We start from the raw sequence: 13,233 nt of genomic DNA, 5'->3' as shown, positions 1-13,233 counted from the left end.
GCAATGTTCAACTTAATTTGTTTGTTTAAATTCAGCCCAAATAAAATGTTTACAACCACTTAACGTAAAAAAATTGAGTAAATCCAAGAAATCATCTTTGAATATTTTTTTTTTTCAGTGTACCACTTCTGTTCACCTCAAAGAAACAGTATCAAAGTTAAAGTCATTTAGGTAATTTAGGACAAAATGCAATTACACAAGATATATAACATTGTTCTAAAATAGAACAGAATATATTGCATTGCAAATTAATTTATATTATTATAATTTAACTTATTTACCAAACATTTCATATTCATCCCTATTTCAAGATAATAAAGGTAATAAGATGAAAACCTGCATTAACTTTTTAAATATTTGATTATTTGTATAATTATTAGTTTACATTACCTTGCATTTTGCACTATTTCTAGGTAACTAATCTATTAATTATGTGACCTTGATCATATTAACTGACGTTCAGACGTATTAACTGTGTCAGACGTTCATTCAGCAAAACAAGAGAATGGATCAACATGAAATCATGCAAAACTTCACAATCAAGTCTGAGGAGTTTAGCTTTCATTAAAAAATAAAAATAGAATAATAATCACTGCGTTTTGTGTTAGAAATATGGACATCAGGAGTGCACACACACACACACACACACACACACACACACACACACTTGATGTAGAGTATGATTATACTGCCCTCTGGTGAGCTTTTTCAAATATGGCATGCTCATAAAAGTCTTAGATATGCAATAAATGATACTACAATCAATAATAAATGTAAAACGTCTACCCGTGTCATTAAATATTCCATGTTTTGTGCTACCAAAGCCTTTGTTAAATTATCATCTTTTAGCTGCAGCCACTTTATTTTACAGCTGAAATATTTATAATTCACTGTAAAACCACAAAGTTGATTAATTTAACCCCCTCCAACCCCCCCCCCCCCCCCCCCCTCTCTCTCTACTATGCACAACCTTTATAATGAAGTACATACTTCACTGAATTCGAAGTCAAATGTGGGCTGCATCCAAAAGCATAGTCAGCTGACTTGTTGCCGGATCAGGCAGTGACATTAGAAACCATTTGTGCAAGCTATTTAATCATTTTCAACAAAACATATCTTTGGTAATAAATAAGTGGATACTGAATTACTAGAATACTAATATCTCACTGGAAATGACTTGAAAAAAGAGTAAAGCTGTCAAAAACCAGTAGCACATTGTCTCAAAACAACTGAATTCTGACTATTACCCACTAGAGACAAAGTATAAAATCTGATTTAAAGGGATAGTTCACACATAAATGAAAATGTATCCATTAATTAATCACTTGCAATGGCTACTGAATCTTTATGAGTTTTTTCTTCTGTTCAACACAAAAGAAGACATTTTGAAGCCAGAAACCTGTGCTCACTGACCAGGGGCAGATTTAGTGATTTAGGGACCCTAAGCAATTCCATAGGGCCCAAGTCCTGAAATACAGCCTTTCAACATTTATTTAATATTTATTTATGTTGCTGTTTTTTATATATATCACTCTTACTTCTTTTCAACATTTTAAATTAATGCAATCTCTACATTTTAAATGATTAATTTTCTTAAAATGAATTTACAACTAAAAATAATAAAGATTTTTTTAAATAAGTTTGACTGCTGGTCTGCTCTATGATGGATATTTTATTTTGTAATATTATTATTATTACATAACATTACATTACTATAATAATATTATATTTGATTGTAGCCTCAGCAGCATGGTGGCACAGTGGGTAGGGCTCTTGCCTCACAGCAAGAAGGTCGCTGGTTCCAGCCTTGGCTGGGTCAGTTGGCATTTCTGTGTGGAGTTTGCATGTTCTCCCTGCTCTGGTTTCACCCACAAGTCCAAAGACATGCGGTACAGGTGAATTGGGTAAGCTAAATTGTCTGTAGTGTATGTGTGTGAATAGAAGTGTATGGGTGTTTCCCAGTGATGGGTGTTTCCGCAGTTTCCGCTGCGTAAAACATATGGTGGATAAGTTGGCGGTTCATACCGCTGTGGCCCCAGATACCCCAGATTAATAAAGGAACTAAGCCGAAAAGAAAATTAATAAATTAATGATTGTAGCCTATATTAAATAATATTGAACTATGTTAAATCTGTATTTGTTTAACTCTCACCATACAAAATATAGTAAAAAAATATGTTATATATAGTTTATAGGTATAATTTATACTTCTAGATATTTATTGGGGACCCCAGATTTCTTGGGGCCCAAAGCGGCCACTTACCTCGCTTATTGGTTAAATCTGCCTCTGCCACTGACTTCCATATAGGAAAAAACGAATGACATGTGATTAGGTTACATGTTATTTGCTTTCTTCAAAATATTTTCTTTTGAGTTCAGCAAATGGAAAAAACTCAAAGTTTTGAAACAAGTAAAAGGTGAGCAAATGATAGTTAAACTTCAATTTTTATGTCAATTATCTCTTTAACCAACACAATATCTAAGGAGGCTTGGGGTTTGTATGTTAGGGATGTCTAAGAAGTAAAATGCAAGTAGTCTAATTGAAAGACGAAAAAATTGGGACCTAACAGGTTCAGATTTGAACTTCCTCTAATACATTACTACCTTGAAATGTAATCCTTTGAAGGCAGCTTTTTCCAGCTTTGGGACACAGTCACAGCTTTTTGTGTTCAGCAGGGGGCGCTGTGTTTCCACACATGACATCCATCCGTCCTGTTCCCAAACCACTTGTTCCTGTCTCAGGGATGTCGGAGCTCATCCCAGGAAAACACCCTGAAGAAACAATCACTCAGTCTGCTTGTTGTGATGTATGTCGTGTATATTCCTTGTTATTTTATTGCATTGTCTTGAAAATAAACATTGCATCGCATTTTTTAAAAAATTTTTAAAGGATTAAATTCATTATTTTTCCTCAAAATAATACAACCAGTACCACACAGCTTGAACAAAGTTTTTTCGAAATCTTTGCAAATGTATTACAAATACAGGGGTGTGAAAAGGGGTTTATTCCCTTACTGATTTCCTTTTTGTTTTCTTTTTTTGCATGTTTGTTAATTTATTGCGTGTTTGTTAATTATTTAAATATTAGTCAAAGATAACAGCGAACCACAGTGAGAGCCATTATCTACAAATGGCAAAAACATAGAACAGTGGAGAACCTTCCCAGGAGTGGCCGGCTGACCAATAATACCACAGGAGTGCAGCTATATCTCATCGAAGGAACCTCAAACAACATCCAAAGAACTGCAGGCCTCACTTGTCTCAGTTAAGGTGAGTGTTCATGACTCCAGCATAAGAAAAACTGGGGAAAAATGGTTTGCATGGCAGAGTTCCAAGACAAAAATGAGTGCTGACCAAAAAGAACATAAACGCTTGTATCAGTTTTGTCAAAAAAAAAAAAAACTGCATATTGATGAGCCCCAAGACTTTTGGGAAAACACTCCATGGACTGACAAGACAAAGTTGAACTTTTTGGAAGATGCATGTCCCATTTTGTGTGGAGTAAAAGTAACACTACATTTCAGAAAAGGAGAATCATACCAACAGTAAAATGTGGTGGTGGTGGTGCTAATGTGATGGTCTGGTGTTGAATTGCTGCTTCAGGACCTGGAAGACATACTGTCATAAATTGAAACATAAATTATGCTGTGTACCAAAACGTCCTGAAAGAGAATGTCTGGCCATCTGTTAGTGCCCTCAAGCTGAAGCAAACTTGGGTTCTGCAAAGGACAATGATCCAAAGCACATCAGCAAGTCCACTTCTGAACAGCTGAAGCCCAACAAAATAAAGACTTTGGACTGGCCTAGTCAAAGCCCTGACCCGAATCCAATTGAGCTGTGGCATGATCTTAAAAAGGCGGTTCATGCTCAAAAACCCTCCTATGTGGCTGAATTACACCAATTCTGCAAAGAAAAGTTGGTCATAATTCCTTCTCAGCGCTGTAACAGACTCATTGCAAGTTATCGAAAATGCTTGATTGCATTTGTTCCTGCTAAGGGTGGCCCAACCAGTTATTAGGTTTAGGTAAATAAAAGAAAAAAATAACACGCGCAAAAGTATTTACAATCGTTGTTCAGTTCTTTGTTGAAGCCCTCCAGTGCCAATTACAGCCTCAAGTCTTTTTAGGTTCTACAAGCTACAAGCAGCTAGATGGGGACAGGACCATCGATGCACAGCGACTTTTAAATCTCTCCAGAGATGTTCAATATGGTTATAGTCTGAGCTCTGGCTGGGACACTCAAGGACATTCGCAGAGTTGTCCCATTGGCACTTTTGTTATCTTGGCTGTGTGCTTAGGGTTGGTGTCTTGTTGAAAGTACTTAGGATAAGCCTATCATAAATGATGTCTCTGTACATTGCTTCATTGATCTTTCCCTCAAACATGACTAGTTTCCCAGTTCCTGATGCTGAAAAACACCCCCACAGCCTGATGCGACCATCACCATGCTTAGGGTAGAGATGTATTGGCCAGGTAATGATCAGTGTCTGGTTTCCTCCAGACAGAGAGTTCAATCTTTGTTTCATCAGACCACAGAATATTGTTTCCATGGTCTGAGAATTCTTCAAGTGTCTTTTTGGCAAACTCCAGATGAGCTGTCAACTGTCTTTTACTGAGGAAAGACATCCGTCTTGCCACTCATATAGGCCTGGGTCATGTTCAAACTCAGACTGGTTCACAACATTTTGCTACGTTTTCCAAGTTGAATGACATGTTTCCTGGAAATAGTGTGCAACTTTGTGAAAAGGGATTTAAAAGAAAAGAAGCCACTGGGGGCTTTAAAAAGCCCACTTAAATGGGATTTAAAAGAAAAGAAGAAGTTGCTGTGGGCCTTTTTTCATATAAATTACTTGGAGCTCAGAAAATGTTGAAAAGACACAATCAGCATGCAGTGGTTTTTGGACGCATGAGATCACTCTTTGGGAGTGCAGCTGCTCAATAAAGGTATGGGAGATAACAGTTTTGTGCATTGCAATGCAGATGAGGAAGATTAATCGGTATTGGTTTAATAACGGACCATAACCAGTTTTGTTCTGATAGTTATCTGACAGACTATGGCGAGGGTGATGTGCATCTTGCCTTGCTCCATAATACGCTACTAGCGCATCTCCCTCGCCCAGTACCTATCTACCCTATACGCGGGCTATGCAAAGGTGCGTAGGGTCCTGCAAGTTACAGGATGCCCCCTCACTCCCCTAACAATTTGATTAGTAGAAAATATATTAATATAATTATGGGACATGTTAAAATGACAAACATGAGGATCATTATTTTTCACAAAATATTTAGACTAATAAACACTCTGAGGTTTGATTAGACTGAGATGTGATTTCACTACCTTGAGTAATGATGCTCATGTTTTGCTGTTGTCTGTGTTCAGAGCAGCGAGAGGCACTGGTGTTCGGGGTGTGGTGATGGTGTCTTCGATGGGGATCTCCAGGGCACCTCCTCCGGCAGCTGTAATGAAAGGCTGCCTGCTGTGGCGAGGCCAGGAGGGCACACTAGAGCCCAGAATACCAGCTCTGTGGCAGGACGACCAGGAGGGAGGAACAGTCTAGAAGAGACTCCCAAAATGTAATCTAAAAACAAGGGTGGGTACAAGATGTATAATAGTATAAATTAGAATTTTTTTTTATTAAAATGCTATAGAACAATTGTCACATATGTTAAAATGACAATGTAATACTGACAACTAATATGCTTTCTTCCTTTTTAACACTTTTTTTAAACCGTTTTATTAAATTTCAATTGAATTGTCCTTTTTAATTCTTTGTTAATTATTTCCTTAATTATTATTATTAACATTTTCATATATACCATCAACTTTACTGTGAACTATATTTTGTTTTCTAACTGTTTTAATATTCTTTACTTATTGTTTTTATTGAATTTTTTTACCACTAAATTGACATGAAATCAGGCTAAATTTTTAAACAAGCCATTAAATTTGGTTAAAAAGCAAAATAAAAGCTAGCAGAATGTTGATAAAATAAGATGTCTTATAAATTAAATGAAAGCTGAAATTACTTATTTTTTATAATGTATTTTCTTTGAAATATTGTTTATTAATGAATAGATGAATTCCCTATACTGAAATCTAAATAAAAACTAAAAATACTTGTTTTATTTTTAATATTCTTAGTTCAAAGTTTCCTATTTGTTTATTTATTTTCCCATTTAAGGTGAAATTTTTGAAAATAAATGATTAAATTGTCTTACAAGTGAAAACAATGGTACAAAATCTTTTTTTAAATCATATTTTCCTCCTTTTTAAAGATTTTTGCAAAATATTTCCTTGTTTATTAATTAAATCATTTCACATCTGTGTTAAAATTAACCCCAAAAAAGTACCTCGAATGAACCTTAAGGTCAACGTGAGCATATAAAAGAAATAAAAAATAAATCCTGGCTAAAAAAGAATTTTGCCACAGAGGAGACGCCTCTGACGATAATAACACATAGGAGTAAAAGTTGTGCTTAGTAGTAAGCGAGCGGCACAGACCGACCCAAACCGGTCTCATCTCCGTCGCAGAGCTCTGGGTGCTGCAGCAGAGGGAAGCTGGGGTTAAATTCAGCTCTGGGTGTAACCGTACATAAACAAGCAGAGCAGACCTCAAACATGGCTTCTGGATGCACTAAGGCCTGCAGGCCCGAAAAACAAGGGCCCGGGTCATCAGTGGTCCATATTCGCTCAACAGGGGCCGACATGCAAATAAAATGCAACCTGAAGCAGCGGCTTCTTCAAACAGTCACAGCAGCAGGGAAAGAATGTTCAACATTACCATGTGTTGTGGTGGAAGACTGAAGGCATTCATTCCCTCATAGGCCAGTCCTCTCTTATGACAAGCGCCACCATTTTTACCTGAAAATGTATATGCTTTCTATACATACACGAGTTGAAATCCTGGTGTTACTGTGTTTTAGAGTGAAGTGGTGTTTATGGTGTTTAATTCACATTGATGGTGTAAAGAGTATCATCTGTGTAATTATTAAAAGCCTTACCTTAGTAACACTGGTAGTGCGACATATATGCAGTATTTGGGACATTTTACATGGTGCGCGCTTCAGTCAGCTAAAACTCTTCTCGCAGACATCATTTTGCTTCAGTCACTATGAGGAGCGACGAACCGAACCGTTCAACCGTGTGTTTTAATCAGGATTATCGGAAACAATTATTAACTGGAGAAGTTCAAAAGGTACAGTAAGTGATGTACAGTTGATATCAGAATTACTAGCCCCCCTGAATTATAAGCCCTCCCTGTTTATTTTTTGCCCAAATTCTGTTTAACGGAGAGAAGATTTCTTCAACACATTTCTGAACATAATAGTTTTAATAACTCATTTCTAATAACTGATTTATTTTATCTTTGCCATGATGACAGTAAATAATATTTTACTCTGTTTTTTAAGACACTACAGCTTTAAGTGGCATTTAAAGGCTTAACTAGGTTAATTAGGTTAACTAGGCAGGTTAGGGTAATTAGGCAAGTTATTGTAAAATGATGGTTTGTTCTGTAGACTATCGGAAAAAAAAATAGCTTAAAGGGGCTAATAATTTTGACCTTTAAAATGGTTTAAAAAAAAAATGTAAAACTGCATTTATTCTAGCCAAAATAAAACAAATAAGACTTTCTCCAGAAGAAAAAATATTATCAGACATACTGTGAACATTTCCTTGCTCTGTTAAACACCATTTGGGAAATATTTTAAAAAAGAAGAAAAATTCAAAGGGGGGCTAATAATTCTGACTTCAACTGTGTTTTATAAAGTTATGTCTATCATTTTTTTTTGACTTCGTTGAGCAGCACTTGTCATAAAAGCTTGTGCAAATGGTTTAAATATGGACCTAACGTTAACTTACTTTAAAACACCTAACAAAGCTATGTTTTAGGTCGGTATAGTTTATCTCGTATTTGGTGAAAATGTTTATTTTCTGGTTGAAAAACATGTTACAGTGCTCCTTAATGTGCATTGTGATGCATTCAGGCTACTGGAAATATGTTTGATGCTCTTGTGAAAGCTGATGATTTAAAATTGTAAACTTTAACATTCAAAATGCATATGTACCAAATGTGAATGTTTTTATGCTTGTCCTCTGTTTTCGGCAGTGTTTTAATTACTTTTTAAAAACAAAATACTTCTGTATGACTACAAGGGGTAACAATTGACATGTTAACACATCAACATGCATGGCATTCAGTGATTGATTAAAAATGAAATGTGAAACTGTTGTTTTGTATTGGTTTAATATGCAACCAATTAGCTCTGAACCAACAATAGTTAAGTCTTAATGTTTTATAACGCATGGCTAGAACAGTATGTATTGTATTTATAATGTATGTGAATAATTACTGATAAAACAAGAAAAAAAAATTAACTCGAGTCAGTGTTAAATTGTTAACACTTTTGAAAATGTTAATTTAACTCTGGTCAGTGTGGATTATATATACAACGATAAAGTGTTCAAATTAACTCTGTCAGAGTTGAATTAACACTGGTGATTTACCATTAAACTGACATAAAATGGGATTAAAAACTATTCAATAGAATTCAATTCAATAAACATTGTGAAAATGAATTAAATAAAAATGCATTGTCTTATCTTTCTACATTTTTTAATTAAATATTTATTTATTTATTTATTATATGAATAACTATGAATATAAAACTTTAATAAAATTAACATGAAATCTGAAAAAAAAAAACATTTAATAAAAAATGTTTAGTGTCTCTCCTCCGGGTTTCCCCCAGAGTCCAAAGACATGTGGTACAGGTGAATTGAATGAGCTAAATTGGCCGTAGAGTATGAGTGTGAATGCATATGTGTTTGGGTGTTTCCCAGTGTTGGATTGCGGCTGGATGGGCATCCGCTGCATAAAACATGTGCAGGATGAGTTGGCGGTTCATTCCGCTGTGGCAACCATTAATTAATAAAAGAACTAATCTGAAAAGAAAACAAATGAATTAAATTTATTTATTAAATAAATATCCTGTATAAAATTGACATGAAATCTGACAAAAAATGTATTTGATAAAAACGTTCAGTGTCTTGATAATGAAAATTACAGTCAAAAAACAATTAATAAAAATAATAAGTAAATAAATAAACAAATAAGCTCACATGCAACTTATCAGTGGCATTTTTAAACAGTCAAAGAATGACCTTTTGGTTTATACTTCCTTATTTATTATTTATATTTTCATATTAACCATAATATTTCCATAGACTATAGTTAAAAACTAAATTTAGCATTTCCATGTTTGAGGTGGAAGACAAGTTTCCTTATCAGAGTCCTCTCTTATTACATGTTCAACCTATTCTAACATTTTAACATCCTTCGGTCAAAAACGTCATTATTTATTATCTATATATTTTCATATGGGCATTAAATTGACGTGGCTGTTGTGCTGGAAGACGTATAACAAGATGAAGTTTTTTTTTTCTTACTGCATTTCTTTTTACTTCAGTTATTTCTTACTCAAAACTGTACACGCACATAATTAAATTGACAGTTTTTATTAAGAAATTAAGTTGAAAAAGCTTTTTAGGTGTAACCAGTTGAGGTTAAGTTGATCCAAAGTGTTCACTTTCTACAACGTCCCATACATCCCGAGGCCATCCTGACATTTTTTTCAACATTTTTACCCCCTTTGGTAAATATTTCCTTATTTATTATAGTTATACGTTTTCATATTAGCAATAACATTGACATAAAACGTGGCTTAAAAACGAAATTCAACATTACCACGTGCTGTGGTGGAAGACACGAAGCGTTGGTTCCCTTATTGAACATCCTCTCTACCTAGTGGTCACCATGGATTCGCATTGTGGACATCACAAAGGAGGCAGTGTACAGTCCTGTGCAGACGCCTTGGCAGCCGCTTTGGCCGTAGTAGCGATGTTCCCTCTCTGTGTGATGATGTAATGTTTTGGAATGATCCGAACAGCTCAGCCAGAACCGGAGTCAGAGTAATGGATGAGTGGTTTCTGTGGACAGAGTTTTGTTTGAGAGTTTTATTTTTCGGTGGGTTGATTCAGTTGTCCATGAACCCTTCCAGCTCTACGGTTTGCACTTTGCGTGCCGTTTAAAGCTCTAAATTGAGGGGTTGTAGCCAAGAAGTGCATCTGCTATGATTAGTGTTCTGCCACTTTCCTATCCAGTATGAGGTTTATCCTTAGTTTATATACACACTATCCAAATGGGTAGCTTGTATAACATATTACGGTATATATAATGGATGCTAATTATGTTGGTGTAAATTTGACTTGCAAGTAAAAAGGGTAAGTAATGTTTTTTCTTATTTGTTTTATTTGTTCAATGTTTACTTATTTAAAATATAAATATTTGGCATGAAGTGAATTAAATCAAGCTAAAAAAAAGTATAAATTGCTAATAATTAATTGTCTTCTTAAAAGCTAGTCAATGGCAAAAACAATTGCAATGCATTAACTTTTTTGTATATTATTTGTTAAATATTTGTATTTATTCATTAATGTAATATTTTTATAATATTTTGTCATACAAGTAAAAAAGTACAAATGCATTTTAGAAAAATTCAAAATATTAATTGAAAAAATTGAAACATATTTGAAAAATAAATCCAATATTAATAGAAAATTGTCTTATGTGTAAAAGCTAACTTTTTTTTTTTATTATTGATTGGTTTTAAGCCACTTTCAGACCCAGTGTGAGCAGTGTTAATAAATACTTTATTATATATCCACTGGACAAATCACACAAAACTAATGTAACATATTACATAATGCATCTGATCATCCTACATAAGGGATGCCACTGTGGTGAGGACTGCAAGGAGAAACTGCCAATTTAAAGGCAGAAAGGGGATGGAAATTTGGAAATTTCACATGAACTGAACTTAAATAGGCCCTGAAGAAGGATCCCGCAAACTGAGCCTAAATGAGTCAGTGAGTTCATGATACGTTTCCACTCAATGAAATAATGCATCTATCTATCTATCTATCTATCTATCTATCTATCTATCTATCTATCTATCTATCTATCTATCTATCTATCTATCTATCTATCTATCTATCTATCTATCTATCTATCTATCTATCAGATAGAATATAATCTATCTATCTATCTATCTATCTATCTATCTATCTATCTATCTATCTATCTATCTATCTATCTATCTATCTATCTATCTATCTATCTATCTATCTATCTATCTATCTATCTATCTATCTATCTATCAGATAGAATATAATCTATCTATCTATCTATCTATCTATCTATCTATCTATCTATCTATCTATCTATCTATCTATCAGATATAATATAATCTATCTATCTATCTATCTATCTATCTATCTATCTATCTATCTATCTATCTATCTATCTATCTATCTATCTATCTATCTATCTATCCTCAAAAAATATGTTTTTGCTTGTTCGAACTACTTATTTAAAATGAGCTAAACAACTTAATTATTGAGATTTCATTGGGACAACTTAATTTTTTGTTCAATCCTAATCTAATTTGTTTTGGGACAACATGAATGAATTGTGTGGAACCCTGTATTGTTTACTATGTATGTATGCATCCATCCATCCATCCATCCATCTAAAATATTCTTCATCTTCATCTTTAGAATCTTCAAAAATGAATATCTTAAACATTATTTTGTGTTCAACAGATCAATGTAAGTCAGGTTTTGAGCAAGTGAAGAGTTATAAAATTATGGCAGATTGTTTTCTTCAGTGTGAAATGTCCCTTAAGTAAATGCCTATTCTATGAGTGGGTAACAGCATTTTAAGATTATGGATGGATGTTGCTGTGACGGCCGACACGGTGGCTCAGTGGTTAGCACTGTCGCCTCACAGCAAGATGGTCGCTGGTTCGAGTTCCAGCTAGGTCAGTAGGCATTTCTGTGTGGAGTTTGCATGTTCTCCCCGTGTTTGCGTGGGTTTTCTCCGGGTGCTTTGGTTTCCCCCACAGTCCAAAGACATGCGCTGTAGGTGAATTGAATAAACTGGCCTTAGTGTATAAGTGTGAATGAGAGTGTATGGATGTTTGCCAGTACTGGGTTACAGCTAGAAGGGTATCCGCTGAGTAAAAATATGCTGGATAAGTTGGCGATTTATTCCGCTGTGGCAACCCCTGATGAATAAAGGGACCAAGCTGAATGAATGTTGCAATGATGTTCTCTGGGTCATTTTGGTTGAAAATGTATAATGACACAATGTTCTGTATTATATCATCTTTAGTTTTCAATCTATCAGTTTGAAAAGCCTGGGTCAAACTGTGTCTTGTTTAAAAACAGCATTTCCTGATGTCCCATTTGATTTGGGATGCACTCCAATCACTAGCGCTACATGGAATGAAGGAGAAAAGGATTTGTGATGCAACAACAACAGCAGATCCTCTTGGCAGATTTGAATAACAAAAACGTGCAGGATAATTTTACAGCGACCTTTGCTGTTTGAAAAGATCAAGGGAATTTTGATTTCTCAATTCATGACCAGGGGTGGTATTAGACAGACGGAGACATAGATAGATAGATACAGTGCTTAGCATAATTGAGTACATCCCATTTTAAAAATGAATATTTTTATATTGCAAAAATAAATTACAACCTACAAAATTTCAACTACATTTTTCTTTTTTTTTCTGTCTCTTAATTTTTCCTTTTTTTTTTTTTTTGTAAATTTGAATTTAATATTTATCTATAACATATAAATTTGGGTGTACTACCTTTTAGACCGTTCTCGTAATTTATTTAGTTAGATAAGCTCCAGATTTGGCTTCACTGACTAATCAAATGTATATGCACAAATATAATATTGTAGAGCTTTCTATTAAAAGTATGAATTTAAAAAATAGATTGGTGAGGGGTGCACTTATATATGCTGAGCACTGTAGATAGATAGACAGACAGACGGACGGACGGACGGACGGACGGACGGACGGACGGACAGACAGACAGACAGACAGACAGACAGACAGACAGACAGACAGACAGACAGACAGACAGACAGACAGACAGACAGACAGACAGACAGACAGACAGACAGACAGACAGACAGACAGACAGATAGATAGATAGATAGATAGATAGATAGATAGATAGATAGATAGATAGATAGATAGATAGATAGATAGATAGATAGATAGATAGATAGATAGATAGATAGATAGATAGATAGATAGATAGATAGATAGATAGATAGATAGATAGATAGATAGATAGATATAGATAGATAGATAG

At 34.5% G+C, this 13,233-nt stretch overlaps 1 long non-coding RNA gene across 1 annotated transcript; it reads right to left on the bottom strand.

Annotated features, from left to right (window-relative positions):
* Positions 1–2,610: 2,610 nt before the first annotated feature.
* On the bottom strand, positions 2,611–10,078 carry LOC130238938 (uncharacterized). The gene is made up of 3 exons (XR_008838660.1): positions 9,746–10,078; positions 5,338–5,578; positions 2,611–2,772 (listed from the first exon to the last, which is right to left on the bottom strand). It is a non-coding gene; the product is annotated as an uncharacterized LOC130238938 (long non-coding RNA).
* Between the last annotated feature and the right edge of the window lie 3,155 nt (positions 10,079–13,233).

The sequence above is a fragment of the Danio aesculapii genome, chromosome 12 (genome assembly GCF_903798145.1).
Source record: "Danio aesculapii chromosome 12, fDanAes4.1, whole genome shotgun sequence".
NCBI classification, from domain to species: Eukaryota; Metazoa; Chordata; class Actinopteri; order Cypriniformes; family Danionidae; genus Danio; species Danio aesculapii.
This window is presented reverse-complemented; position numbering and strand designations above follow the sequence as displayed.